General features: G+C 45.4%; 1 protein-coding gene across 8 annotated transcripts in view; it reads right to left on the bottom strand.

The window, feature by feature from the left end:
• CPAP (centrosome assembly and centriole elongation protein) overlaps positions 1-4,608 on the bottom strand; it is a 42,941-nt gene extending 38,333 nt beyond the window's left edge. For 7 of the 8 annotated variants that reach the window (XR_012426768.1, XR_012426767.1, XM_074021735.1 and 4 more), the window contains exon 1: positions 2,817-2,917. The gene's annotated coding sequence lies outside the window, so the exon portion shown is untranslated. Of the gene's footprint in view, positions 1-2,816; positions 2,918-4,550 lie in introns of those variants that run through there. The other variant, XM_015439075.4, reaches the window with a different exon arrangement.
• Between the last annotated feature and the right edge of the window lie 2,678 nt (positions 4,609-7,286).

A 7,286-nucleotide genomic window follows, 5' to 3' on the forward strand; every position in this document is an offset into this window, starting at 1 on the left:
CTCAAGCCGTCCTCCTGCTTCGGCCTCCCAAACTGCTGGTATTACAGGTGTGAGTCACTGTGCCCAGCCTAAAAATCAGTTTCTATCATGACAGATGGTGTCATTTTATAAGGCAAAAAATCTGAATGTAATGGGATTTTACAACAAGAGACTGCTATTTCCCTCACTGATTCATTCCCCTGTATAACACACATTGAAAATTCTTGTGTTCGGTTTTCTGAAGCATCATCCATGAATAGTATCATAAATATAATTGTTAAAATTGTTCAGTATGTACAAATGCTATCAACTGCCAGTTTAGAGAACTGTTAAAAGAAACAGCAGACAGTGAACGTAATGATGCTGTGTTTTTGCCACTGCTCCCTGGTTGAGTTGTAGAAGAGTTGTATAAAGGCTTATGTACTATTAATTGCAACTGAAGATTTTCTTGGAACAAGATGATTGCCTGCCAACCATTTAATAACCAAAAACAAAAATGCCAATGTGATGTACATTTTTTCACCGTATCACACTTTGAGAACCACAGCTATTCAGGCATTTATAAAAACAAAAACAAAAATTGCTGCCACAGCCAGTAACAAAAATAATGATGTGTAAACATCAGACAAATGTATATGTTTCCTTTTTTTTTTTTGAGATGGAGTCTCACTCTGTCGCCCAGGTTGGAGTGCAGTAGTGTGATCTTGGCTCACTGCAACCTCAGCCTCCCGGGTTCAAGCGATTCACCCGCTTCAGCCTCCAGAGTAGCTGGGACTACAGGCGTGCACCACCATACCTGGCTATATATATATATGCTATTTTATATATATATATAAAGTTATATATATATATATAACTTTATATATATATATATATAACTTTATATATATATATAATTTTTTGGTAGAGATGGGGTTTTACCATGTTAGGTGGTTCTCAAACTCCTGACCTCAAGTGATCCACCGAGCTCGGCCTCCCAATTTGCTGGGATTACAGGCATGAGCCACCGCGCCTGGCCCGTGTTTCCATAGATATGAAGCTGAAGAACAGGCAAAATATACCCATAGTTATAAAGGGCATACTGCCCGTTATCCAGGAAAATGGAGGCTGTTCTGACTGTGTGAAAGCTGATCATACGAATTGGGTCACTCTTGTCATATCCAACTAAACAATCAAGAAGGGAAGAGGGAAAGGCACTCAGGACACATAAGTTTGCTCCTAGAATGGAATTCTCTGCCAGTCGGTATGCTGAAACTGCCGGTGGTAACCTGAGACCAGTCTGATCCACAGATGCTGGGGTAGCTTGTTGCAATTCTAGGATTAATTTTGCCCGTCACCATGGCCCACTCCGTAGGACCTGCTGCCTCCCCAGAACCTTAGGAGAACCAATGAACTTTCTCAAAGAGCGACACATACAACAATTCTCTTTTTTTATAAAACCTCCAGCTTTCTCTTTGCTCTTTGGACATACAGAAGGCCACCTGGTCTGTACGCCTGGAACTGCCATTCTTTCTTCCCAAATAAATTGGCAAATTTAGAGATTCATCTCCAAATTTTTATTTTGACTTCAACAACTGGGAAGGTTAATACAGGGGGTGGATACATTTGGGCTGTACACTTAAGATTAGCGCACTTTACTGGATATCTGTTATTCCTGAATAATTTGTAAAAACTTTTTCTAAGCAAATTGATTGTTTTTCAGTAGGACACCAATCTAAAAAAAAATGACTTTTTTTTTCCTCAAAATCAACCACGTAACTTTGCTTAATTTCAATGACTTAGCAGATAATCTTTTGAAAGCCAAATTCAGAAGAGACAGACTACAAGGTCATTTCATAATACGGAAAACTAGAAAAATTCCCTACTAGACTGACAAGTGCAAGGAGTCTTGAGATGCAGCACCCAGACATCTGCATCTCCCCCTCCAACTCCGACCAAAAACACCCTCTATACCTCCACTTCAATTTCATGACCGTGATCTTAAAAACATATTTAATGTCAGCATGAAGTATAAAAACAGTTTAACCAGAACCTGCTATTACTGATAGTGAGGTCTCGGTAAACGAAGCATTGATAATATGCCGAGATAGGATTAGTATGTGGATTCAGACTTCACAGATACCAAAATCTAAAGGACACGGGTGCACATGTATGTCAAACTCATTAAATCGAATGCATTTAAACATGTGCCATTTTTGTTGTATAGCAATTATACCTAAATAAAACTTTTTAAAAACATAACAAATTGACAGCCTTGAAACCTCCAGAGAGCGCTATGTAAACATTCTTTAAAGCAAAAAAAAAAAAAAAAAAAAAATCTTTGCACGGTGAGGGAGGAGAGTGGATACAAACAGCAAATTCAAAGCCACTCTTAGACCGTAAAAAGTTGGCTAGTTCGTTTGGGAAGCGATTTAGCAGTCCCCTAAAATACAACACGTCCTCGAAAGCCACGAATCCACACGAAGCTTCAAGAGAAAAGCCCTTGACAAAGCCGGGCCAGACCGGCCCTGAGGACAGCCAGCAACGCTACTTCACCGCCCTGCTCCACGGGACTGCGGCGGCCGCGCTGCCCACAGGAACGCAAGTCCCGCCACAGCCAGGACAGACAGACAGACACCCCAGAGAGGTCGGCTTCCCCCGCTCTGCGAACAAAGCAGCGCAAACGGGCGAAGCCACTGAACTGCCGTGAACCACAGTGCGCCCCAACGCCCCGCTCCCTCCACGCCCCGCCGAGCCAAACCCGAGGGCCGAGCGGAGCCCTGCCAGCCCACCGCCGTCCCTCCCCGGCGCGGGGCCACGGACAAAGAGCTCCTCCGCTCCTTTGGCCCACAAATTACCGCTCCGTGAAGGCCGGGCCGCTCAGTAGCAGGAACCGACGCCTGAATCTCCGCAGCATTTACAAATCAGCCGCCACAATCACCGCCTCCGTCGGAGCCCCGCCCCCGTGCCGAGGGCCTGTGGGAAGCGAGGTTCTCACCCGCGTCTCTGGGCTAAAGCGCAGGCACCGCTGAGCCCAGGGAAACTACAACTCCCAGTGACGCCACAGCGATGGGCGTTGCCCGGCGGGGGACGGACGGCTTGCCGGCTTCCGACTAGCAGCGGGCCAGTGGTGGCGTAGGCGGGCGGTGCGGCGGGACGGAAAACCGTTTCCGGGAAACACCTTCCGTGGTGGACGTCGCTCCGGGCGCCGACGCTTAGAAAACTAAAGGGAGCGCCTAAGGGAGCGATGGATCTGCCTGTTCCCAGCAAAGCAGGGAGCATAGAGGCTCAACACTAACCTAGAGCCCGACGCTTTAGGAGGTGTTTTGGGGTTTTGTTTTGTTTTTTTCTATTTGCGTATGGTCTATTTTGTCGTTTTTTTTGGTTTGGTTTTTTTCTTTGTTTTCCACTTTGGCTGAGTGTGACTTAGTAAAGGAGAAAAGGGGCAGTCACTACACCATTTCGTAAGACGAAGATAACCCCGTAAGAATTCACTCCAAAATAGGCATAGCTCATCGCTCCTCAAATGGCTGATCGGTGCTTTGGCAGAGTGTGTCCCTTAGATTCGGAAACTAGTTTGAATACTGACAGTGCAGAATTAAAGAAATTTGTTTTGTTTTAACTGCCACGGCCCTTTCATCTAGGAAGTTACAGCACGGTGAGTTACCGCAGTTCTACATACCTGGCTTCTGTGTCTGATTAAACAGCAGGGCCCAGTAAAATGTTTAAAGAAATCAAAAAAAAAAAAAAAAAATCAAATGAAGTGCCATTTATAACCGTTACAACTGAAACAAAGACCGCGAGTTAAAGACAATATTTCACAGAAATGTGGCCCTTCAAAATTTGTTTTGCTTTCTACTTCAAAAAGAGTCTACTTCTCTAAATCAAGATTTTGGTTTTGCTTCTTTTTTTCAATTTTTCTTTTTTTCATTGCGGGTGAGGAAGCTAAAGCCGGAGACTTCCAAGATCACACAACTACTTAAGATGCCAGACAAGGCCCCGATCTTCCTTTTCATTTAGGATAGCTCTTTGGCTTGAAAGCGCACCCAAAAGACTCATCATTCTTCCTAAATGTGTTTCTTTAAGGATAGTCACAATAGCCTTCTTTGTGCCTGTATTTTATTCTTATGTTTTTATTTTAATATAGTATGTAATGCCACATGGTTTGTTGACTGAATAAATAAATGAATCTTTTACCACACTCAAGTCTTAACTGGTTGTTAAATTAAGGTTCTGATATGTAAGTTTTCACCTGTAGCCCATGTAATTCTCAAGACTGCCCACTAAGCTTGAAGGGTCCAAATCCCTTACAAGGTGGAAAGGCTAGTGGGGAGGAACTTCCAGCTTCTACTCTGCCAGACAAGAAAAAGTTCTGCCTTATCAGTGGTTCCTATCTTTGTTGCATCTTCAGATGGTGCTGTAGAGAAAAATTAGACCAACAGTTGCGGCACAGGGGTTTTCATGCCAGATGACCCATTCTGACAGTTCTTTATGACATCACAGGAGTCAAGCGAGCACTCCTGTGTCATGGTTAAGAGACCAGGATTTGGAGTCAGGCAGACCTGGGATCAAATCCTAGCTTGATAACTTACAAACAGCTTTGTAGTCTTCAGCACTCAACTTTTCTGAAACCAGTCTTCTCATCTACAAAACAGAGGTGGATAATAATGAGACCTTCATAGGACTGTCAAGAAGATTACATGAAAAGAAAGAATATATGAAAACGTAGTATAAAACCTCCACGTAGTAAAAAGTCAATGAACAGGAGGTGTCATCTTTAACGTGAATTTAACTGTTGGTGAACGCTTGACTACCAAAGCCTAGCTCTGTGGGTCATGTCAAATGCTGTGCAAGATAGAGTAATACGGTATTCCCAAATTATTAGGAAATCATTCTTTTTAATTATTTATTTTTGTGGAGACAGGGTCTCACTCTGTTGCCCAGGTTGGTCTCTAACTCCTGGGGTCAAGCAGTCTTCCCACCTTGGCCTCTGAAAGTGCTAAAATTACAGGCAAGAGTCACTGTCCTGGCTGGTAATAATTATTTTAATCAAAGCTGATCTGAATGACAAAGAGTTGACAGCTTTTCATTGCTGGTCTGATGGTAGCAAGTGTCCACTGTATCCAGAGAGGTCATGTCAAGTGCAGTGGCTCACACCTGTAATCCCAGAACTTTGGGAGACTGAAGCAGATCATTTGAGCCAATATTTGAACATTAGCCAGGCATAATGGCATACACATATAGCCCTAGCTACTTGGGAGGCTGAGGCAGGAGAATCACTTGAGCCCAGGAGTTTAAGGTTATGATCACACCACTAGACTACAACCTGGGCAACAGAGTGAAACCCCCAACTCTTCAAAAGAAAAAGAGTGTGGGAGGATGTCAGGCCTTGAGCCCAAGCCAAGCCATCACATCCCCTGTGACTTGCACTTAATACGCCCAGATGGCCTGAAGTAACTGAAGAATCACAAAAGAAGTGCAAATGCCCTGCCTCGCCTTAAGGGATGATATTATCTTGTGAAATTCCCTTTCCTGCCTCATCCTGGCTCAAAAAGCTCCCCCACTGAGCACCTTGTGACCCCCACTCCTGCCCGCCAGAGAACAACCCCCCTTTGACTGTAATTTTCCTTTACCTACCCAAATCCTATAAAACGGCCTGATCCTTATCTCCCTTCGCAGACTCTCTTTGGAGTCAGCCCACCTGCACCCAGGTGAAATAAACAGCCATGTTGCTCACCCAAAGCCTGTTTGGTGGTCTCTCCACATGGACGCGCATGACATTTTGGTGCCGTGACTCGGATCAGGGGACCTCCCTTGGGAGATCAATCCCCTGTCCTCCTGCTCTTTGCTCCGTGAGAAAGATCCACCTACGACCTCTAGTCCTCAAACCCACCAGCCCAAGGAACATCTCACCAATTTTAAATGGGGTAAGCGGCCTCTTTTTACTCTCTTCTCCAACCTCTCTCACTATCCCTCGACCTCTTTCTCCTTTCAGTCTTGGCACCACCCTTCAGTCTCTCCCTTCTCTTAATTTCCTTTCATTTTCTGGTAGAGACAAAGGAGACACGTTTTATCCGTGGAACCCAAAACGCCGGCGCCGGTCACGGACTGGGGAAGGCAGCCTTCCCTTGGTGTTTAATCATTGCAGGGACGCCTCTGATTACTCACCCACGTTTCAGGGGTGTCTGACCACACTGCGGGGATGCCTGCCTTGGTCCTTTACCCTAAGTGGCAAGTCCCGCTTTTCTGGGGGAGGGGCAAGCACCCCAACCCCTACCCTCCCTGTCTCTACCCCTGCTCTGCTTTTCTGGGGGAGGGGCAAGAACCCCGACCTCTTCTCTCCCTGTCTCTAACCCTTCTCTGCTTTTCTGGGGGAGGGGCAAGAACGCCGACCTCTTATTTTTGCGACCCAACCTCTTATTTTTGCTCCCTGACCTTATTTTTGTGACCCAACCTCCTATTTTTGTGCCCCAATACCTTATTTCTGCTCCCCGACCCCTTTCTTGCTTTTCTGGAGGGCAAAAACCCACGAACTCTTTCTGTGTCTCTACTCTCTCTTCTCCGGGCTTCCCTCCTTCATTCACCATGGGCAACCTTCCACCCTCCATTCTTCTTCTCCGTAGCCTGTGTTCTCAAGAACTTAAAACCTCTTCAACTCACACCTGATCTAAAACCTAAATGCCTTATTTTCTTCTACAATGGCGCTTAACCCCAATACAAACTCAACAGTAGTTCCAAATACTCAGAAAACGGCACTTTCAATTTTTCCATCCTACAAGATCTAAATAATTGTCGTAAAATGGGCCACTGGTCTGAGGTGCCTGACGTCCAGGCATTCTTTTACACATCGGTCCCTCCCTAGTCTCTGTTCCCAATGCAACTCGTCCCAAATCTTCCTTCTTTCCCTCCCGCCTGTCCCCTCAGTCCCAACGCCAAGCGTCGCTGAGTCTTTCCAGTCTTCCTTTTCTACAGACCCATCTGACCTCTCCCCTCCTTGCCATTTTTTCCTGTCTCTGCTCCCCCACTCTATAATCCTTCTACCACCTCCCCTCCTCACACCTGGTCTGGCTTACAGTTTCATTCCTCGACTAGCCCTCCCCCACCCGCCCAGAAATTTCCTCTTAAAAAGTGGCTAGAGCTAAAGGCCTAGTCAAGGTTAATGTTACTTTTTCTTTACCCGACCTCTCCCACATCAGTTAGTGTTGAGGCTCTTTTTCATCAAATATGAAAAACTTAGCCCAGTTTGTGACCTGTTTAGCAGCAACCCTGAGATGCTTTTCAGCCCTAGACCCTGAAAGGTCAGAAGGCCGTCTTATTCTCAATATGCA

This window comes from Macaca fascicularis, chromosome 17 (assembly GCF_037993035.2).
Source record: "Macaca fascicularis isolate 582-1 chromosome 17, T2T-MFA8v1.1".
Lineage (NCBI taxonomy): Eukaryota > Metazoa > Chordata > Mammalia > Primates > Cercopithecidae > Macaca > Macaca fascicularis.